The 24,614-nt window shown below is 37.2% G+C and overlaps 1 long non-coding RNA gene across 10 annotated transcripts in view; it reads left to right on the top strand.

The window, feature by feature from the left end:
- Nucleotides 1-239: 239 nt before the first annotated feature.
- The window catches only part of LOC129059995 (uncharacterized), a 148,552-nt gene continuing 124,177 nt past the window's right edge, over nt 240-24,614 (top strand). For all 10 annotated transcript variants that reach the window (XR_010140270.1, XR_010140266.1, XR_010140268.1 and 7 more), the window contains exon 1: nt 240-681. This is a non-coding gene — a long non-coding RNA (uncharacterized LOC129059995). The remainder of the gene's footprint in view (nt 682-24,614) is intronic.

Here is a 24,614-nt window from a genome sequence, read left to right as displayed (position 1 = left end):
TGAGGAGGCAGTCTGCCTGTTCTCAGATCTCCAGCTGCGTGCTGGGAGAACCACTGCTCTCCTCAAAGCTGTCAGACAGGGACATTTAAGTCTGCTGAGGTTACTGCTGTGTTTTTGTTTGTCTGTGCCCTGCCCCCAGAGGTGGAGCCTACAGAGGCAGGCAGGCCTCCTTGAGCTGTGGTGGGCTCCACCCAGTTCAAGCTTCCAGGCTGCTTTGTTTACCTAAGCGAGCCTGGGCAATGGCAGGTGCCCCTCCCCCAGCCTCGCTGCCAACTTGCTGTTTGATCTCAGACTGCTGTGCTAGCAATCAGCGAGACTCCGTGGGCGTAGGACCCTCTGAGCCAGGTGCAGGCTATACTCTCCTGGGGCACCGTTTCCTAAGCCCTCGGAAAAGCACAGTATTCGGGTGGGAGTGGCCCGATTTTCCAGGTGCCGTCTGTCACCCCTGGAAAGGGAACTCCCTGACCCCTTGCGCTTCCCGAGTGAGGCAATGCCTTGCCCCTGCTTCGGCTGGCGCACGGTGCACTCACCCACTGACCTGCGCCCACTGTCTGGCACTCCCTAGTGAGATGAACACGGTACCTCAGATGGAAATGCAGAAATCACCCGCCTTCTGCGTCGCTCATGCTGGGAGCTGTAGACCGGAGCTGTTCCTATTCGGCCATCTTGGCTCCTCCCCAGGTATTTGTTGTAACATTTTGTCTGCTTTGCTTTTGTTTGAAGATGTTTATAAAACATGTTTAGAAACAAGTATTATATATACATATATACACACACACATATATGTATACATATACAGGTAAGTGAATGTTAATTTCAAAAACATTGCTAAATAAACAAATAATGCCATTCTTATTTCAAAGCAAAAATAATGAAGAAACTGCATAACATTCTACGAGGTGTTGGCCTTGAATCTACAGCCATGTTGTTAAGTATCCCAGTTCCACTGTCTCTAACTTTCCTCCTTACTCTGTTGTTGGCATTGTTCTCTGTGCTAAGATATATCCACTTACTTTTGCCTTCTTCTGAGATGTTTATAGGACAGTTAATCAATATTTCCTATAGTGTAATGAAACAAATCATCTTCCAGAATCATTTGATTTCATACTTACCTCAAAATACTCCAATTTCTAGGTCCTTTTCCAAAGGAAAAACAATAGCTACGAATTTAACACAGTTGTCTACATCACTCAGAAGGAGTATGCCCCTATCAGAAATCAACAAACTTTATTTATAAGACTAGTTGTGCTTTTGGATCGCTTTAATCCTTACAACCCAATCAAATCTGGATTACCTAATGAAATTGATTATATTTGAAAACTTATTGTGGAATTCTGGTGAAACACTCCCCCTTTCTTCCTTTCTGCTCCAAGCATTTATTGAGCATGTACTATGTCTCAGGCATGGTATTAAGAGCCTGATATCAAACTGAAATATTGAGTTATTTATTGATTATTGTCTCACTCTTATCCTCCTTCTCTACTCCTCTTTCCAGACTATTCGTTGACCTGCTCAAGTAACATATCTCTCCAGCCTAATTTTAAGTAACCACCTTCCTTATTACTGTTAAGGAAATAAAATACTTTAAGAAACAGAAGCTTTGGGAGGCCAAGATGGGTGGATCACTTGAGGTCAAGAGTTCAAGACCAGCCTAGCCAACATGGTGAAACCATGTCTCTGCTAAAAATACAAAAATTAGCCTGGCGTAGTGACTCAGTCCCTGTAATCCCAGCTACTCTGGAGGCCTAGGCAAGCAGGAGAATCACTTGAACCTGGGAGGCAAAGGTTGCAGTAAGCTGAGATCACACCACTGCTCTCCAGCCTGGGAAACACAGTAAGAGTTTGTCATAAAATAAAATAAAATAAAATAAAATAAATGGAAAATTTCCTTTGCTGCATTTAACAATAAAATGATAAGAAAACAGGTAACACTCGCTGCTTCCATCAAGAATTACAGCATGTGCCTTACTCCTCAGGCTTTGAGAGAGGGTTGAAAAGGAAGGACTCTTCATGTGGCATGGGGTATAACCAACAACTGTGTGAGCAAACTCCGGATGGACTGAGAGTCCTGTGCCATTGAAAAGTGGGCAGGCAGACCTTTCATTTCTGCTCCACAGCATGTATGTGGATAACTAATGTGGCAGGTATGCTTGGCTGACTAACCAACAGGCATGACTTTCCTTGTTTCTTGATAAGGGAAGTTTACTGCTGCATTGGACCTCCATGTGCTTTATGGAGAGCTAGTTCCCTCCCTAGACCTACTGACTGGATTATGATTAATCAAAGCCAATTACTATAATCCCATTCCCTTTACCAATAATTGATTTTGGCAAGGGCATAAGGAGAAAATATAATCAATGATTCTGTAACAGATATCTTCTGAGGGACTGCTGGGAAAGGTTTTCCTCATGGAGGAAATATATGCAGTGAAAGTAACATTCTTATTTTTCTGTCTTGGATGTCATTGTGGTACCTGAAACTGAGACAGACAACTCCTAACCATAAGGAACACAGCCCTGAGGGCAGGTCCACATGCTTAGAGAGCAGAACAGGAAGATGGAAAGGATGTAGTTTCTTGACATCCCTGAACTGTTGAAATAACCAAACTTGGAATTACCCTACCTCCAGAATCATTAATGTGAAATAATAATTTTTTCTTATTTAAGCCATCTGAGTCAAGGTTCGTTATTTGGTTATAAAAGTACCTTAACTGATCTAACTAAGTGAAGGAGGTGAAAAACATTTTGCAGCTCAAAAATTTATGTCTTAGGACTTAAACATAGTGAAGTAATCTGCTGTAGACCACGTAGAAAAAAGGAAGTAGTTGGGAAGAAAACAAGACCCATATGTTAGGTCAAAAAAAGACTAAGCGGACTGATCAGTTAGTGAATCTGTATAGGGAGATAGAGCTGAGCAGAAAATCTTGGTGTCAAGAGAGGACATTAGTCTGACAAACTTGAGATCATGTAAAGCACCATGGCTGCCAAGGTGAGATAATGAGGTACCAAGATATAGGAAGATATTAAGATATTCTCATATGCAGGTGACACTTAGTTGCATGGGGAAGCAGGCAGATGCTTACCATCTGAGACCTCAGATCACAAGAAGCAAGTCCTCGATTATCCAACGAGAGCTCAGGGCAGTCTTGCAGTCTATAACTGGGGTCACTGGGATTAGATAAACAGGTAAAACCTCTGGGTTGGAAGTGAAGCTTAGGTACTCAGTCAATTTGGTAATACAGAAGGATGAATTCTGATTTGGGGACAACGCAAGTTGTTAAATGTCTTCCTTTGAAATGTGATAGGATGGATGAGCAGAAAATCATAGGTATAATATGTGAAAGGTCAGTTATGCTGGGATATTCACTCACATTTTGAAGAATGAGGGATAAAGATCAATACACAAGATGAGTGAGGAGATATCATTTACCTGGGCTATGATTAGGAAATGGACTTTGTAGTACCATACTGTGCTGAGGATGATAGACACAGTATTCAAAAATGTGGCTGGATGGGGTAGTGGGGCCTTCTTTGATCATGTCTGAATACATCAGAAGGTGTCTGGCTGTCAGGAAGTGAAGAGACTGAAAGAAAGACAGCAATCCTGGACCTGAGTCCATCTCTTGGCAACAGAGGAAGTTATGTCTATTCTCACAATAAGGCAAAACTATGTCAAGCCTCATAGTCCCATCCAAGTGCTCTCTATGAGATCCAGAGGCTCAGCCCAGTTACTGCCCTAAAAGTCACAGCAGTATCGCAAGTGCCTGTATACTTTACTGGCAGCAGTAGATATTGGGTCCAATTGACAATAAAAGGGATAGAGGAAACAATGCAGAAGCTCCACAAACATCAATGAGCCACTAAGTTTGTGCCTTCGAGGCTGCGGGGCACGTAGTATTGATGGCATGTGGGGGTGGCATATCATCTTTGCTTGTGTAGATTCAGAGCTCAGTCAAGAGGACTTGCAACTGTTTTGCGAAGACCTGGATGGGACGGTGGGGGGTGGGTCATTGGAGGTAGTGGTGAGGAGCTGAAACAGACAAAAGCTGCGGTAAAGGGAGCTGCCACAATGCCTGGTGCACTTTTCATCCTGAGTTCCTAGCAGATTGTCTGGCACACAGCAGGTGTTCAATAAATAATTATTGGATGAATGATTCAATTAATCGAGGACTTTTGGTAACATGTGATGATCAAAGAGTAATATTTCACAATGAGAAGTCCATGTTGATTGCTGTGTTCCACAAGCTGACCTTAAGTTTCTTGGCCACTGTATCTTCAACATTTTAAACTGGCCCTATTTCTTATTTTATGAAATGAAATAAATGCTAATGTGCTAGCAAGGGAATGTAAACAAGTGTTGTTAGACAAATTCAATGTGACTAAAAAGGAACTGTAGCAGGTGGATGCAAGTGAGCCCAATTAAGATATATTTGCTTTTGTGCCACAGATTCTATGCTTTTCCAAATAGAACTGTTAGATGCTAAGCAAATGGGGACTATTTTTGACTCATACTTTTTTTTTAATCTGTGGGAAACATATTTTCTCATCGATATTTTCTGCTGTTCTCTGTTCAAACTTTGCTTTTGTGATGCTTCTTTAAAGACTTTTTGTTCTTTCTCATTTTAGTGCCATTGTTTATGCTGAATTTGTTGTTGTTTTTGCATTTACGTTCCACAGAGAAATGATACTTAACAGCATAAAATCCCAGAACTGCATCAGGATAAAAGAGGTGATTTATAAACACATAATAGTCGTTTTTGATACTTTTCATCATTAGTCAAGCTGAGAGAACAAATTGGAATTTGAGCTTCTGGTGGGCTTTCTGAAGGGATCCTCAGATAAATGTAGCCAAAGATAAAAGATAATTCCAATTAAAAGATAGTGGATATTATGCACAATTATGGCTGTGGCCAAGTCAAAACACTTTGAAATTAAATGTCTTTGTGTGAGAAACCACAGTGTTAAATAAAATAATCAACAGGAATTTATTTCTACTTTCTTTGCTAAATCTACTCACAGGCTCATTCCCTATTGTGGTAGGAAGTTAAAATTCTGTTAAAATAAAAGGAAACAAAACTTCCCAAGCTAGAATAAAGGCTAGAAGTTAAACGGACATAGTATCAAACTCTTCATGTAATATCATTAATTGCATTTATGTCTATTTAATTTTGATTGTTCAGAACCCCAAACCAGAAACCTTCTGCATAGTACATAGCATTTCACCCTGATGACAATTCCTCTCTAAATGTTCCATGTGCACTTTACCTTAGCTAAATATCTCATGTATTGGGAATTATGACAAAATATGCTATGGAAGAAATGATGGGGCTATCAGTTTAAATGATATACTATCATGCACCAGTTCACAGGCCAATACCTGAGACTCAGAATTGTGAAAATGAGAGGAGAGCAAAATTAGAATAACAAAATGAGTAAAACAAGTGTACCATTAATTCAGGCAAAATCAATATAGTTTAATGACTCGCTGAAATGAATGTGACCAGTGGAGATCTTAAGAAAATAATTTTAAAACTGTCTTTCTTCCTTGATAGCATGTTGAACATCTGATGTTACAAATGGTAAAATGGGACTCCTGTAATTTCATGGGAAATTTGTTATTTTAGCATACAGTTTCACCAAAAAAAAGCAAAAACAGAAATATGTAGATGAAATAGAGTCAGAGATGATCATGAATTATCACCTCATGTTTGATTCAACTTAAAATCCCACAGTCTTCTCAGTCTTCAAGGCAACTTAATCCTTTGTCCCATGGATCTTCTCTATGTACCAGGTGAGCAATTTTACCTCTGCAACTCTGTGGCTAGTAGCTGCAGTTTATCAAAAGTTGTCACCATAGAAAAATAAATCAGATCACTCATCATTTTTCCCCCCACTATTAGGGCCCTGATGCGTCAGGTAAATAATATGAGGGGCTGCTATGCGGCCATATGCCTATTAATTTCGTTGCATTGTTTTTGTCCAGTCTCCCAATTTCAAAATACATGGAATGAGAGAGAGGATTTGAAATTAGAGCTGGCTATCAAGACACTTCCCAAATTGGGCTTGAGGGACATTTTGGGACATTTTGGGACAGGGTACAATAGGGCCTCTAATGTTTATTGCTCCCACTGCAAAGAATATAATTAAGGCCCCTTAATGTTTATTGCTCCAGCTCTGAAAGAATACCATTAAGTCAGATACATCACCTAATGGCATCCTTATCAAGCCACACTCCGTGAGCACAGATGGGACATTATGTAACACAAAGAGAGCGGGACTGCTCACCAGGCTGCATTTGGAAAATCGTGTCAGGAACCTTTCTTTAAACAAATCCAATAACATGATAATGTGGTAGACTACTGCCCCCTCCACCACCATCCTGGACACTCCGTGGCAACCTGAATAGAATTGCATTAATATTCATCATTCATGGTCTACAAAACAAAGAAAGAAAGAAAGAAAAATGAAGAAGAAGGAGAAGAAAAATGAAGAAGAAGGAGAAGAAAAAAAGATCCACCACCCCCTGTATGCTCTGCCATATTAGTGCTCCTAATGAGAATGAGTTAAAACCCAGCTGAGACATGACCCTAAACCTTTTGCTTCCTCTTAACTGTCAATTTGGCTTTCCATAGCACTGTGATCAACTGCGTTCTAAGTGGAAGTTGACACTGGCTCAACTTTCTGCCAATGCAGGTAAAATAGAATGGGAACTGCCTGAAACTCAATGCTGATGTAACCCGGTTCTGCATCATTACCCATAATCTGTGTCTTCAGCTCTGTGCAGCTCCAATTTCATTTCTTTAATAGCATGGGTTTTGATAAGAATCTTCCTTTCCCTCCCCCTCCCATTGCCAAGTTCCCTTTATGGTGTCATTGCTAACTTCCCACACAGTGCAAGTTCATTTCTCTAAGAAATTCTCATCAGTGGTCTTTAATAGCAGGTTAATGGGCTGTTAAATCTCAAATTTTCCAGAATGATTTTGTTACCAGGAGCCTTCCTCCTATTTCTGGTGTGGTCAATAAGAGGCTTGTTCTAGAGGCACTTAATGCTTCACCCACTAAGGGGATTGTGCCCCAAATCAGACAAAACAAGAGATACTTTTTATTCCCTTATGATATCAACACCATTTTAGTAGAATATCTGTGGGTCTATTTGTTATTCCTACATAAATCAATAAAGGCTCTGAAAAATACAGGAAGCTTTGCCAGATGTGCGCTTACAAATATTAGATGAGAGAGTTCACAGACAGCAGATCATCCATAAGCTGATTCTCAACCTGTGTTGTCATATGCTTCATGACTTGCTTCATTATCTGCCACTGCTACTTTATGTTGGCTATTTCTTTCTGAACCTCTCATAAACAAAATCCTTAATGATATATAGCTCAAGTGGATTCATTTACCAAAAAAATAAAGTACAGAGCAGGTTATTTATAAACCAGAAACCGAGGTGCCTTGCTGCAGGATTTCTGTGAAGTGAAACAGCCTGCTGGAATTTTTCATAATTTCGAAGTGAATAGATGCTATGGATAATTAAAAACTCAACAAAAGCAGATTATAGACTCATTTTCTCTAAGGATTTTTAAGAATGGTATGTAACTACAAGAGCTATGATAATTAGAATGGGTGGCAAATAATAAATGACACAATACAGCACTTTCTATGTGTACACTTCTTGGTCTTATGCTTTTTGTTAATCCTTCATTATACTAAAATAATTTATCACACTTTATTATTGAATGTTTAAAACAAATGTTTTTATATGCCAGTGCTTAACATTTATATTAAGGAACTTACATACAAGTTTTATAGACATAATATTATTTCCTTCTACTTGACTACTATACACATATCATCATTTATTTAGGATAAAACGGATGTTCTTATTCTCTAGAAACTTAAAATCTAGTACGAGAAAATTTTACAAGTCACAGATGACTAAAGTACAAAATTAAAACCTCAAAAAAATTTGAGGCATCATTTTTTCCCCTTTCGTTGTCTTGTTAATAAATGAGGTATTGTTTAGGGTCTTGCCAATCGTCAGAGAATAGGCAGAAAAGTATGACACAAGCATAATACGAGATGATTTCTCATTTACATAAGAAATCAAAGCAGGTCAATATATTGCATATAGAGATTCAAAGATCTCTGAATGCAAGATGAAGATATTTTTCATCTTATGGATCCACCATCCCTTAAGATCTCATCATTTGGATCTATTTTACAAAAGGGGAAGGGGATGGTGCATATTGCATGCCTGCTTCTTAAAAGCTTTGAAACAGAAATAGCACATATCACTTTCACTCACATTCCATTGCTTAGAACTCAATAACAAGGATACAACTAACTGTAAGAAAAGGCAGGAAATAGATCCTAGTTGTGACCTGAAAAAAAAAGAAAATTAATTCTAGTGAAGAGCCAGCTAGTGCTTCCATTTATGGTTAAAATATTGTAAAATTAGAAAACTCTGCTGGATCACCTCTAATTAACCCTCTAAATAGGACTCCTTGAAGTAGGAAACTAAGAGTTCTTTAAAAGTGAGAAGACAAGAGAAATTCCATGAAGAGCAGACCAGGAGTTGAAGTCTGAATGTATAATAGTACAAATAAAGTACAATACAAAATTTAATTAGACACCTTGGGGAGTAAGTATTAGGGAGAAAAAGGAGGTAAACAGTGGGGAATATTCAATACTGTGTTGTCTGGGTATGAATGGCAGAATGACAACGTTGTGTTGTCAGTGAGGGACTTAGTCCCTATTGATCATAAGTAAATAATTAGTATGACTGAGAAGTAGCCCCTCACCAGAATCATCCTTAATTCATTCTAGCAATGTAGTCTTTTTTTTAGCATGCGCCTCTAAACTCTTCCACCCTCCACTCATTCTCCAGTTTCAAAGTCACTTCTTCATTTTTAGATATTTATTTTAGCAGCATCCCACTCTTGTTACCAAAACCTGTATTAGTCAGACTTCTCCATATATTAATATATATAGAAGATATTTATTACAGAAATTGGCTCCATGTGGTTATGGAGGCTATGAAGTCCCACTATTTGCTGTCTGAAAGAGGGAAAACCAGGACAGCTGATGGTGTAATTCAGTTTGAGTCTGAAGGAGACTGAGAATTGGGAGGCTGATGTTATATATCCCAGTCTGTATCCAAAAGCCTGAGAACCCAGAACACTGATACCTGTGGGCAGGCAGGAGAAGATAGACATCACAGATCTAGCAGAGTGAGTGAATTCAACATTCCTTTCCTTTTGCACTATTCAAGCTAATGGATAGCTGTGGATTATGCCTATCCACATCAGGGAGGACCATATACTTTACTCAGTTTACCAATTCAAATACTAATTTCTCCTGGGAACATCCTCACAGGTGCACCCAGAAATAATGTTTTCCCAGCAATCTGGGTATTCCTTAGTTCGTGTGAGTTGACAAATAAAATTAACCATCATACATGCAGAAAAGTAATTTTAAGAAGAGATATTGGAAAATAAGTCATCTTTATTGATGGTCATTATGAGATGTGGTTTTGCCAGTCAGTAACTAGGTGGAGACAGAAATCACTGAAAGAGATAACACCACAAACTTGAAATGGCAGAATGCTGAGAGGCATAAATGTAAACATGGAAGGTCCTAATGGTAATAAAAGAATGAATCCACCAGAAGAGACTGCTACCACAAATATGGCAGCCGGGAGCAAGAAAAAAGTCAACCCCACATTTGGATATTTGGGTCGAAAAGAATATACTCTAATGGAGATAGCTGTGAGGAATGAAGCTTTGTTAGGGGCAATTTTTTTTGCCATATAACTGAAAACAGAATTTGGAAGTGAAATTTAAAATCTATGACAATGAAATTTAGGATTCATTTCATATTTCTGTTGAGGAAGGTAGTGAATAAAACAGTAAGTGCAGGATAAACATTTTAAGTTATATGTAATAGACCAGGTTTTAACTCATTTCTCTAAGAACTCACAAAATGAAACTTACTAATAGGGATGGCATTGCCTTAAGAGAAGAAGATGGCCAGGCATGGTGGCTCTCACCTGTAATCCCAGCACGTTGGGAGGACGAGGCAGGCTGATCACTTGAGGTCGGGAGTTCAAGACCAGCCTGGCCGACATGACGAAACCCCTGTCTCTACTAAAAATACAAAAATTAGCCGGGGGTTGTGGATCGTGTCTGTAATCCCAGCTACTCGAGAGGCTGAGGAAGGAGAATCGCTTGAACCCGGGAGACGGAGGTTGCAGTGAGCCGCGATCACGCCACTGCACTCCAGTCTGGGGGATAGAGTGAGACTGTATCTCCAAAGAAAAAGAGAAAGATAACAAAGAAAAACAAGATATAAATCCATAAGCAATGTTTTTGTCTTTAAATCTACTCCCAAATCATAACCTTAGTTAGTATTCTTTGCTAAGATAGTGTTTACTGAATCTAATTAGTTACGACAAAATGATGACAGGAAAATATAAACTTATTTTTATTTACTAAAGGCATGATAAAAGCAGCTGTGTTACTTATTTTTAGTTACTCTTAAGAGTATGTCTGAAGCAGTATAATAAAGTATTTGACTAATTAATCTTTGTTTCTGTAAACTTTGCACGTATAATTATAGCTTTTAGTGATAGCACGAAGAAGGCTCAGAGGGGCTGTCCTGGATACGTATAAAGTTTGTTGGGAGTAGAATAATGAGTCGAAAATTTGAAGAGGCTGGGTGTACTATATTCTGTGAGTGTACAATTTATACTCACAGAATATATACACAGTATAAATACAATGATTGTATTTCAATCAGTAACTACCTACACGTATGTAGGAACGAAAATTAGAACTCAAATCTACATGACATAAGGAGAAAGGAGAAACATTTTTATAAATATGTTCTGTTATCTGCAAGTAAGAAATATTATTAAAGATTACAAAGAAAGAAGAAAGAAAGAGACAGAGAAGGAGGTAAGAAAGACATTACATTCCTAATAAACATAAGGTTTGTCACATTTTACAAAATATTTGCACACAAATATGTAAAAGCCGCACTAAGTTTGGTGGATAGCAATTTGATTTTCCAAAAGAAGATAAATTTTTGAATGTCCCATGTTCTTTTATGGCCTTTTGTATCATGTAATAAATATTTACTATAAATAATTTACTAATCATCCACGTATCACTCTATGTCATATAGGCACTTGATACATATTTATTGAATGAATGAATTATAGGTAAATATAGGTTTTATTTCAAAGAGGATATATAAAACAGTGCAAGACTGTGAACTCCACCTGATACTTTTATTATTATTATTATTATTATTATTATTATACCTTAGGTTTTATGGTACATGTGCGCAATGTGCAGGTAAGTTACATATGTATACATGTGCCATGCTGTCCACCTGACACTTTATTAATAGTCATGCCCTTTCTTACCCTTCAGAAAACATTTCACTAACCTTTCTGTGGGGAAGTAGAAATTAGATTTGTTAGTTTTCAGTACTTTTTCAGTAAGAATTGCTGCGGGGAAAAAAATAAGAACAGACGTGGATTCCAAATAATATCCTGTTGGCTACTTAATAATAAAAGCAACCACCATATTCAACTCATGTATGAAAACACAAGCTCAAGGATGTGAAAGCTGCCTATAGAATTCCACAGAGATGCACTGAAAAGTTGAATGTGCTTGTTTTCTCTCCATAAGCTGGGAAGAGACTGACTTAAGACTCGTTGCTTAGCAGAACCCTGGAGTAGGGTAGGAAGAAGAAAGCAATGTCACAAGCAGACAGGCAGTCCCAGGACAACGCTTTGGTATAAGGAGGTCAATAGAAAGCTGGACCAGACAATGGCACTTCAGTCACATTCTCACAGTGATTCTTGTGAGAATATACAGGAAGTCATTTAGTTTGCTATATTTCATAACCCTTTTTAGTGTCTCTGCTCCCTTCTACACTTATATGTCTGTTTGATTTTTCTCCCTTTTCCACATATTCAACGCAAATTGCTGTAAATGCCATTGCTGCCCATTTCCCCGAAGCCCCAGTTCTGCTTGTGGCACCGGCTCACTTATCACTTATTCATTTATGAGGTCCTCAGGAGGCAGAGTAAGCAGACTTTCATATACCAGTTTTAAGGTTTTGCAGCATTCAAACATTTACTAATGTTACATTTGGAAATATGTATTTGTTAGCTGCTGGTAGTCCTTGGCGGTCTTATTACAAGTGTCATTAAAGCATCATAATATTTGGAGGAATCGCTCTGCTTTGAGATATTCAGGTTCATTAATGAACATTATCCATCTGACACATTTGGTAAACACCAGAGCTTCAGAGAACAGCTCATCAGGGATAAGCTGGGCCCTCTAGGCTCACTTGGAGAAGCTCATGAACTCACTACTGTTCACCCTCATTAGGCTTGAGATGCAGAGAAAAAAAAATACTGAAAACTGCAGGATTTGTAAGTTAGAATTTAGAGTCTAATGTATTTTTTTGTCATTTTGTTTTTTGGTATGGAGATTGGTAGATGAGAGAGAAAAGAATGCTGTGGGGAAGTTCCTATAGTTTGCCTTTGGAAAATATCAGTGTTAAGTTCAGAGAAAAGAAAAAACAAGGTAGGAATAAAAAAAAATTCTGATTAGTTCCTTGGATTTGAATTAGGAACATCTTTTTTTTTTTTTTATCATTAAAGCCTTTATTCCAGTAAACTTGACAACTTATACAAAATTGACAAATTAGGGAACAAATATTATTGAGAAAAATCGCTAAAAATATAAATATTATTTTCCCCAAAATGACACTTTCTTTATGGTGGCCTGTAAAGCAGGAACCATGGACCCACATTTAGAGATGATCCATGTACCCTACAGCCCATAAAAATTTTCAACAGAACTGAATTAAAGCAAAGTTCCTAAAACTAACCTGATTTCAAGTGTATACAACTTTGGCACTTCAAATTAAATAAGCTTTCCAGCAAATTGTAGATTAAAAATATTTGAATATATAGGTTGTTTTGTACACGTAAGATATATAATCATATTTTGTATAGTCTTTACCTGGAAATTAAGAGATTTTAAACCCAATTATCAAATAATAACTTTAACATTGTAGTTATCCATATTTTATCATTTTAAATTATTTTAATATAGAAGAAATATTAATTTCTTCTAGCACTTGACAAAATATTGCACATTTCTCTTTGAAATCATAAAAAGTTCCTAAAACATGTACATGCAGTATGGTTGCTCATTTTAAGGATATAGGAAGATTCAACCTCTTGAATCCCCCAAAACCCACACATTCCAGTAGTGTGTCCACTGAGGTTATTCAGACATTTGGTGCAGGCTGTAAAAATAGGAATCCGTTTATATTCCCCAGAAGAATTTCTAACTACCATGAAAATGGAAAAACAATGTAGTTACTGACAAAGAAGTTGGAACAAATTCAAGGTGCAGAATCCAAGAGAACTTTGATTCTTACTAGAATCAATAATCCTCATTTGTCAAAAATTATTTATCTTCTTTCATTTTTAATTTGGGCATTTATAAGAAAATCAAAATAAATGTAAATGGGTGGATAAAATTACTATATTAACAAAATAGTTGTTTTTATGATAATTTAATAGTTTTCTAAAACTTAAAAATATAGTTGGTCCTCATTATAGATTTTATATTTGCAAATTCTAAAATGCACTCATACCCTCAGAATTAATATTCATGTTACTTTTGTGGTAATTTGTGTTTATATACCCAACAGTGAAAAATTTGAGTCACTCAATGCTCACATTCCTAGTTGAACAAGACGATTCTCTGCCTTCCTATTTCAGTTTTCATACTGGAAACAAGTATCTTTTTTTCAGTCTATTTAGTGCCATGTCTTATGCTTTTTTTTTTTTTTACTTTTTGTTGACAATTTTAGTATTTAAAATGGTCCCCATGCATAATCCTGAAGCACTGTCTAGTGTTCTTAGGCAAAAGTAGACTGTGATATGCCTTATGGAGAAAATACATGTGCTAGATAATCTTTGCTCATTTTTGAGCTATAGCATTTTGGCTGTGAGTTCAAAGCTAATGTATCAACAATACATATTAAATAAGGTGTCTTTAAACAAAAAAAACACACATAGAAGAAAGTTATGTATTGAACAGTTGATAAAATTGCTACCAGAGGCTGCCAGGAACTTAACCCTGTGTTTCCTCTAGGAGCAATGGTTCAGTATTCACTAATTCAGTGTTTGCAGAGACTTTACAGGACATAACTACCATGAATAACATGAATGTGCTGTGTATATATATATATTTTTTCTGATAAATCCTTTCAAGTGAGATTGAAACTGTTGACATTACTCTTTACTTTGGCAAAGCACAAATTCAATATTCTTCATAACCCAAAGACTGTTTGCTATGATATGGTGAATTTCATATAGGAAACAAATGCAGTATTATAAACATCTTTTCGACTTTTCTTTAATAACCTGAGTAGTCCAAAGAATGTATATGCAAATTAATGAGGACTATCATTTCATAGGGATAACTCACATCCAAATATTTTTGATTGTATTTTGTTTTGGTAAGTCACATTAAGATGTGATTGTCCACTCGAGCCTAGGAGTTCAAGACCAGCCTGGGAAACAGGGCAAAACCCCATCTCTAGGAAAAATAGAAAAATTGGCCAGGCATGGTGGTGCATACCTGTTGTCCCAGCTACTTAGGAGGCTGGGGTGGAAGGATTGATCAAACCTGGGAGGTCGAGGCTGCAGTTAGCAGTGATGACACCACTGCACTGTAGTCTGGGTGATAAAGTGAGAGTCTGTCTCAAAAGGAAAAAAAAAAAGAAAGAAAAGAAAAAGGTGATTGTTATATCATTTTGACCTACTAAGAGATAGTCCATATTTCTCATGTTAAATAGCATAAAATATTTGTTATGTATATTAAATCTCACACTGTATGTACATGTGTGTAGCCTTACATTTATGTCTTATACTTTCATCTGTAGAAACAAAACACTATTATATATAAATACACACATGTGACTATTTTATATGTAGTACAATAAACTTAGATAAATTTGAAGATATTTATAAACTTGTTACAGATGTAATCCAAAGAAAACAATAAACTAGTACTCACAAAGTAAGAAATTGGACGGATGAAAAATAATGAACTTATGGTACTTCAAAACAATCAGCAGTTTATAAGAGCACCTGGTTAAAATAATATTTGTAAGAGATAATTAAATTATTGTTTCAGGACTGTTAGTTGCAAAGAAACTCCTGAAGTTTTCAAAGGCTGACTAGCAATTGTTTAGGAATTTTCATGCATTTGAACTTGATATTGAAATCAATGGCCTACTTCCTCACTCTCTAAGAAATACCTCAGTAGGAGATGCAGCATCAAATGGTAAGAAACACATATATATACCTAAAACTACATTTAATTTGTAAATATTTGGAAACAAAAGCCCATTGAAGACCATAACAGGAAATCCCATAAATTAGAATAGGCTGAAGAAAAAGAAGTGAGTATAGGAAAACTAGCAGATCTTCTAGGTAATCATTAAATTGATCGGGTCAGTTTGGATGGGAAGTGTGGGTAGGAAGAGAGGAGACAGTGGTGATGACGTGGGCACAGAGTTTTAATCTGGGCGAGCTGGAGATTTCATGCCTGTATACAATGTTTTCCTTTGAGAGAAATCTTTACTTATCTCAGACACTCTTGCCTAGGATTCCTACTGTAATTTGTCATCCATAGGTGGCCACTCAGCAAGCAGCAGAGCTTAAGAAGCAGCATTTGTTGTTCCAGAAAGATTTCTGGGTAGTTATACCATCAGACCTGTCATAAAAACCAAGAGCACTGATTTAAATTCTTCGGTGTGTTACTTAATTACCTTTTTAATTAGGATAAAACGTCTTTTCACCCTTTCCTATTTGAATACCGCCATCCCTGCTTTCCGGGCCAAGTTATAAATACACTGCAATGAATAGCTCTCACTCCCTCCCCTCTCTTTCCCCACTAAGCCAGCTGCTCCTGTGTGTTCAACTGTCAGTATCAGTGCTGCAGAGATGCTCCAAGTGCTCCCTAATAACTCGGGGAATCGGAGCCGCTCATTGCAGAGGCTGACAGCTGAACACAGCTCAGGGGAACTGAATGTGCAGGAGGAGCAGAAAGAAGAGGGTAGATTGATTCTTTGAGATGCAAGGATAAAATGCCTATTAAAAAAAGCCATGACTCTGCTTGGAGGGTGACTAGGCTAAAGGCCAGGAAATGTGTTAGTCAAAGTAGAAAAGGAAGAATAAACCTTCAGTTTAAACATAGAAGAAAAGATCATTTACAAGAACTTGCTTGTTTTCATGGAAACGTGTAATCAGGGTGGAGAGAATCAGTTGTCTATTCTGTCTTCTGGGACACAGAACTGGGAGACAGAAGACGGAGGTTGAGGACCTGTAAAAAGCCTGACTCCCCTTTAGGGGATACATTACCAGGCTGAGGAAGAGCCTGAAAGTTGCTCTTTGCATGGTCTCCGTGAGAACTTCTAGAATTGTAAAACATTCTACCAAGAATTGTCCTCAGGTACACTTTTAATTATTTTTACTTGTAAAGTACCCATAATTCAAAATTAATTATCTTATCCATTTTTAAGTATACAGTGCAACAGTAGTAAGTCCACTCACAGTTTTGTGCAATAATGACAATCTACTATCCATCTTCAGGATGCTTTTTACCTTGCAAAACTGAAACTTCAATACCTGTTAGACAATAACTCCCCATCTCCCTCCCTCAGCTCTTGGCAGCCACCATTCTACTTTCTGTCTCTATGAATCTGACGACCTTACATAAGTGGAACCATATGGTATTTTCCTTTTTGTGACTGGTTTATTTCACCTAGCATAATGTCCTAAAGGTTCATCCATGTTGTAGCATGTGTCAGAATTTCCTTTCTATAAAGGTTGACCAATATTTCACCATATGTATATATCGTATATAGTCTATCTCTTCACCCATCAATGAACTCTTGATTTGCTTCCACATTTTGTCTAATGTGTATAATGCTGCTATGAACATGGGGGTACAAATACCTTTTGGAGATCCTGATTTCACTTATTTGAGGGACTTACCTAGAAATGTAATTGCTGGGTTTTATGGTAATTATTTTCTTAAACTTTTGAGGAACTGTTTTCCACAGTGGCTTCACCATTTTACACTTTCATCAGCAGTGAAAAAGGTCTCCAATTTCTCTACGTTCTTGCCACCACTTGTTATTTTCTGGGTTTATTATTTTTTTTCTTTTGATAGTAGCCATTCTAGAGTGAGATGACTTAGATACAATTAACTTTAGCTTCTTTATTTTGCACATGAAAAAATATTGGGACAGAAATTCTTCAGATGCATAATTAGCAGTGGAGCTGGAATAAGAACCCAGGTATCTTGGTCAACAACCTGAACTCAGGCTTCCAAAAATGGCCCAGTTGTATTTTGTTTTGCAATTCACAGTACAATGTGTCTAACCAGACTACAGCTATACTTTAACTTACCCTATCTGGACAATACATATTTTGAGACTATGTCTCTGGCCTTCTGAAGAATTCTGTACTTAATAGAAAAGCAGGTGCACATGGAAAATATTCAAAAAGAGCTACAATTTAAATACTAACCAAATGACAATATTCATAGTGCATATGAATGCTGAGAATGTATAGAACAATGAGGGTAGAAAGCAATCAACAAAGTCCTCTGGCAATTCTACAGAGCAGCTAAAATCTAATATTTTACTATCCGCAGTGTGGGAGAATATACAGTAATAATGGAATTGCAGTTGAAAAACTGTGAGATCAAGTTACCAGAAAATGCATACTGTAAAAAATTTCTTATTTATTGTTGTTGTTCTTGTTAATGTTTATTTGGAGGAAAAGGTAATACATAGATACTAAAATGTTATTTTTGGGTTTTGAGATTCATTTGTACAACCAATATTAATTGAATTCCTGCTGTGAGCCAAGTGCTGAGGAAATAGCACCAAAGAAGACAAATAAGGCTCCTGCTCTCCCGGAGCTTATTTTCCAATAGAAGGTAACTTTTAAAGAAACAGCAAATAAGCACACTAGGCATTGACTGTGATAAGCCAGAAGTTCCAAACTGGCCATCAGCAGGCCAAATATGGTTAGCAGATGGCCAGTTTTGTTTGGCTTGCATAGTATTTGTTTTTAAATTAAATTAGATAGCATTCAAAATTTGGAGATATTCACCTAAAAATCTGAATTTCTGGTTTTTCTAGAAGATTGAGAAATTTGACAAAACTTCAGGATAGTCAAATGGGATAGGTGGAAATGTCGTGCTGTTGAAATTATTTTACAATTAAAACTTGAAATTTGAAAATTAGCCAGGCATGTGCAGTTCTGAGGAAAGAGCACTCAAAGCAGAAAAGAAGCCCCAATTCCTGGAAAACTGCAAAAGCTGGGCCAATGAGGCAGCAGGTTATATAAAGGACTGTCACAAGACTTGATGAGAAGTTCAGTTTTGCTATATGAGTGAAGGATGTTAAGCCAGAAAGACATATAGGGTGATTTCTTTGTTCCCTGTATTTTCTAAATATGTCAGTTTAAAGATCTATTATCACCTTTATTATAAGATGAGAAATCTTATTTTAAAATATACAAGGAAAAAATATTTTCTTGGTGCATATGTGTTTTAAGTAAGACTTAGAATAGGGAGAAAAATAAATCATTGTAAAACAAGATCACTACAATGTTCTTATTAAGTGAAATTACGACCCTAAATTGAAAGTCATTTTCTATCTAGACTTCCCCCTTATAGAGGATATGAGGGTGACGAGACTGACTTAATCATTAGGGGTTAACTGGGAAACTGGCAGGAGTTACTAACACACTGAATGTCACTCATCTCTAGGTAGGCCAAACTTATCTGATTTATAAAGGTAACACCAAGCACTGCCCTAAACCGCAAAATATGAATGCATTCAATATGCTTTAGGAGCAAGAGCTTTTGATTTAAGAAAAAAAAAATGAGTTTTCTATTCACTGAAACAGAAATTTTTAGTCTAGGGAAAGAATGGCAACAAAAGAAGAGAAAACATGTAACATAAAAGATAGCATTTCAAAGGAGTCATGCTAATAATCTCAACAATATTCAAATAAAACTGGTCCCTGTTCAGGGTCAAGTTTTACAAAGAGCATCCATGTAACTGATGGATAGGTGAACTCAAACAAAGTCCCTGGGCTTGAGTCTAAAAATCTGTTTTACTGGAGAAGAACTCCACAATGCCATAGAATTACAGTAGACTGCCTACTAGACTCATCTACGAAGCTGGCCCACAATCACCTCTAAGAGAAAACCTGTGAGAGGGGAAATTCAGAAAGAGAAAAAGAGTAAACGAGAATATCAAGGCAATTGGGATGGTGCAGTTCTTCCAACTGAAATTTTCTTTCATAAGCTCATTTATAATTGTGTGTGTTTGGTTGTTTTTCTAAAGTGTTTTCTTATAATTTCCAGGAAATAACCAGATAAAAAACTGAAATGTAAGTAATAGGCAGCAAACAATTTGTAAAATATTTCTGTCATAATAAGTTCCATTGTACATAGAGATCTCTGAAGAGTACCATTGGCCACAGGATTTAGTAATAACTTATTAAAATAGTTCGTGGAAACAAAATAATAGACTATTAATCAATACAAAGGTATGAATCTGAACTATGGATCAAGCTGAGTTTGTGGGGTTGTTGAAATGATATTATATTATACCAGCTGAAAATACATATGTGAATTCCTATGTATTCTTAAAACCAGCCCTAAAGTTGACATTCAATAAGATATGAAAAGTTTATGTCTGTATAGGTGAAGAACCATGACTCTTTTTACAGAGATTATTAGTCACTATACCTTAATTGTAAAATCAGTTACAGGAATAAATAAGATTCTGTGAATAATCAACAATTCATGATCAAAAATTATTTTCTAATATTCTTCTTTCCTTATTCAAATAAATCACCAGCTCCTATCAGGTCTATATTTTTTAAATGTCTTGGTTTCTTCACCTCTGCTTTATCTACCTACCACTGTTCAGTCCATATATAAATTATATTAAACCTGAGATATTATATAAACCTGACTATGCTATTATCTGTTCATAGTCCTTAAACTTCCATTCCTTTTGGAAAAGAAAATAAAACGGAAAAAAATATTTAGCCTGGTATGGAGTATAAGAGCTGTTATGTTGTAGCTCCTAGGTGTGTCTCTCTCATCTCACCTCTTGCCATTCTCACCTTACACACCTGCATTCCAGGAACATAAAATTATTCAACAACTGCTTTATTGAATGCCTATTATGTACCAGGCTGAGTATATGGTGGTTCTTGTCCTCAAATTCATTTCTTCTAGAAAGCATAGAAAAGATAGTAAACTATAATTTTATCTTTTCAAGAAAGCTACACAGCAAAAATAAATGGCAATATAATACAAAATAATCAGTAGGGACCAGATGCAGTGGCTCATGCCTGTAATTCCAGGACTGTGGGAGGCCGAGGTGGGCAGATCATCTGAGGTCATGAGTTTGAGACCAACCTGGCCAACGTGGCGAAACTCTGTCTCTACTAAAAAAATACAAAAATTAGCCAGGTGTGGTGGTGGGCGCTTGTAGTCCCAGCTACTTGGGAGGCTGAGACACGAGAATCACTTGAATCTGGGAGGAAGAGGTTGCAGTAAGCAGAGATGGCACCACTGCACTCCAGCCTGGGTGACAGAGTGAGACCAAAAAAAAGAACAAAAGGAAATAATCATAATAGTGGGCTTGGGTAGTATTCATTCAGAGAGAAGGAGTTTGGAAGGTCTCTGCAAATGAGAGCTATTTGAGTCAAGATATGCAGTTTGAGAAGGAGCTGGCCATTTGAAGCACTAAGGACAGGTTCGTTCACATAGAGGAAACTGAAAGGAAAGAATATAAGATGAGACAAGAGGTGCCTAGACTAGGATAAACAAGTGGTCTCATATAGGAGGTTCTTAGAGACACAGGGAGTTTCAGGTCACATAAAGGCTTTTAGGCTCTGATGAAGACTTTAGATTTTATACCAAGTGTAGATAGATTTAAGCAGGAAGTGACATGAACAAACTTTCTAAATATTTCACAGTAGCCACAATGTGGAGGATGTGGTAGATCTGGAAAGGTAGCAAAAACACCACTCTCTGATCTCTGTACTTTTCTACTTATTCCTGCCTGACCATGACTATTTAGGCCAGGAGACTGACATAAGTCCAAGAGCATTCACTTACCCAAGTGACTCATTGGGGACTTTCAACCTGAAAGAGAGAGAGGAACCAAGGGAGAACAGTTCTGATATACCCTGCAGAATGTGCTTTGCACCTTGGAGGCTCCTGGAGAGTAGTAGACATGACAGCCTGCTCCACCTCAGCCATGTACCATGGCTTATTGCTTGAGGTTTCATGAATCTCTGATCCAGTAACTTTCTCAATGGACCAGTGAAGAAAATAACAATACCAGTAATACAGGTAAATAATAATAGCCACAATTAACTAAATGCTGCCCACAGGCTAGGTATTTGTGATGGACACTGTATTAGTCTGTTCTCATGCTGCTAGTAAAGGCATACTCAAAACTGGGTAATTTATAAAGAAAAAGAGGTTTAAAGGACTCACAGTTCCATGTGGCTGGGGAGGCCTCACAATTGTGGTGAAAGGCAAAAGGCACATCTTACACGGCGGCAGGCAAGAGAGAATGAGAGCCAAGCAAAAGGGAAAACCCCTTATAAAAACATCAGATCTCATGAGACTTATTCACTACCACGAAAGCAGTATGGGAGAAACAATCCCCATGATTCTATTATCTCCCACCAGTTTCCTCCCACAACAAGTGGGAATTATGGGAGCTACAATTTAAGATGCAATTTGGGTGAGGACACAGCCAAGCCATATCAGATACATTATCATCATTAGTGCTCTTATCAACTCTGCAATGTAGATAGTTTCTCCCACTTTCAAAATGATAAACTTTATGGGTCTGAGCAGATGTTGAATCTCAAGTGGTGAAGCCAGCATTCAAACTTTGGTCTTGCCTGATTTTAAAATCCATTTTCTTTTTATCACTTGTCCCAAACAAAGAAGGTTTTATTTGGATTTTTCTTATAGTTTTGTTTGCAAAACTCAATAATTTGACACTTTTTATTTCTCCCCTTAGTTTCTATAGCACTTAAATAAACAAAAATGTATCCCTAAAATTTTCATGTCCAAAAAATAAGCAAATAAATACAATTGTAAGAAGTATAGACAAAAATTAATAAGAAAATTGAAAAAGAAGACATCTCCCCAACATTAAAATAAAATATTAATAACAAGAAAAAGGAGATCAATAAGTGGTTTGGTCTAATTTGGTTCTCCCTGTATAGACAGCACCAGGTGGCAAGAAAATGCCTTTAAAGTAGATGAGTGTCATGTTTCCCTCCCTGAACTTAGGCAGCCTTGTCAGTGTAGTCACCTGGAATGGCTTCCAAATGGAGCTTATGTACAACAGAAACAAAAATGAAGTCCCTTAGGGTGGAAGCTAAAGGCCAACTTATGCTCTAAAGTGTTTCAAAACTGGTCATGGTGCTTCTGGTCTTGAGAACATCCCTGACAAGGTGGGAGTGAAGGCTGCATGCTCTGGTCATAGGTGCCGATGGGGCTTCCATCATCTCCAGTGTCATTGGGCACCTAAAGAGTGTGCAGCAGGCCGGGCACGGTGGCTCACGCCTGTAATCCCAGCACTTTGGGAGGCCGAGGCAGGTGGATCACCTGAGGTCGGGTGTTCAAGACCAGCCTGACCAAAATGGAGAAACCCCGTCTCTACTAAAATTACAAAATTAGCCAGCTGTGGTGGCTCATGCCTGTAATCCCAGCTACTTGGGAGGCTGAGGCAGGAAAATAGCTTGAACCCAGGAGGCGGAGGTTGCAGTGAGCCAAGATTGTGCCATTGCCCTCCAGCCTGGGCAACAAGAGCAAAACTCTGTCTCAAAAAAAGAAAAACAAAAAAACAAAAACAAACAAAAAAAAGAGTGTGCAGCATAATTAAAGTTCTAGAGCCAGCCTTTAGACAAGACAATAGTCCTACAAACACTCCCTGGCTATTTGCCATCTATCTAAAGCTACTCCTAGCTTCCATTTTTTAAATATTTCATTATTGAAGAATCAGAGCAGCAAAGTCAAATGTCTCATAGCACTCATAGCAGATAATTATTTTGCTAGGTGATGGTGGCAGCCTCAGCAGAGGGAAAACAGGAATGACTTATTAACATTTTTAGATGATTGATGACAGGTGTCTTCATTTTGGCAAGGGAAACTTTTAGTCAACTGAAAAGGCATGAGCTTTGGAGTCAGACTACCAGATTTCAATGAGGACTTTTGAGCTATGCGGTGACCTCAGCCAGGTTAATTTAATTACACTAATTTGCAAAATCTCATGTTTACAAAAGGAGAATAGGTAGTTTATAACATATGAAACTGTGTATAACATATAGATGGTGCTCAATAAAAATTTGTTTTATTTTTTCTTCTTCTTTAAGTAGTTTCTTGTAGCAAAAGAGAGGTTAGCCATGAAAGCCTGCTTATTAAACGAAGTATGTTGAAAAAAACAGAAACCACTAAGGAACTATGTGTCCTTCACCAACTCATTTAACACCTCTTAGTCTTAGTTTCAACATCTTTCAGAGAAAATTATATACCCCAAAAGCAATTATAGAACAAAAGATAAGAATAATTATGATTCACATGATCTTTATTCAGAGATTATTACTCATAGAGCTTGAGAAAAAAAATGTTGAAAAGCCAGGTACTTTGATTATTATAATGTTCTCATATTTCTTACTGGGCCTATGAAATACCAAAAATAAACACTAAAGATAAAAGATATTTGAAAGCAGTGCTATTCCTTTGGAAGTTACTTCCTTCCAAAATTTAAGAGGATTCTGATGTTCCCTTAGATTACTTTTTGTGAAAATTGTTTTTATAGAGATACATACCTACACGATTCTTAGCTATTAGTACTAAAATGTGTTTTCTCTCTGAGAAAGGCCAATCACTCTGCACAAATGTCACCATTCTCAAGACTGATTTAGCATTTCTTCAACCTGCAACAGATTCTTAAATCAGTAATACTTGGAGACACCATGCACATCAAATGTACTAGTGGAATGCTTACAAAATCAATGAATGGTAGTCTTGTGAGTCTTGTTATGTCTATTTTATTGATTGAGTTTTTATTATATCTGTAATTACAGTTCAAAAGTACAATTTGATGATCTTTAAAAAAGTATTAACTCTTAAATTCTCTTAACCTATAGGGGCCTTGACTGTTTCCTTGCTCCTATTACTCTATAGTTTAACCTATTTCACATCTAAATAAATAAATGTGCTTCAATAAGACAGCTTTCTCTGAAATACAAGGGCTGCAGAGGAGGGTTTTGATTGTAGTAGTCAGAGATGTCCACTTATCTACATGGAGTAGTACCTAGATGGGCTCTTTTTACCCAGAATTTTATGGGGATAATCAAAGGATTCACTGAAATTTATTCATCCCACATGCTCTCCTGAGAGCCATGCCTTCTTGCTAACAAATTGGTGATAGTCA

Source organism: Pongo abelii, chromosome 5 (genome assembly GCF_028885655.2).
Source record: "Pongo abelii isolate AG06213 chromosome 5, NHGRI_mPonAbe1-v2.0_pri, whole genome shotgun sequence".
Classification (NCBI taxonomy): domain Eukaryota; kingdom Metazoa; phylum Chordata; class Mammalia; order Primates; family Hominidae; genus Pongo; species Pongo abelii.
Note: the sequence above shows the minus strand (reverse complement) of the source record. Positions and strands in the feature narration are given on the sequence as shown.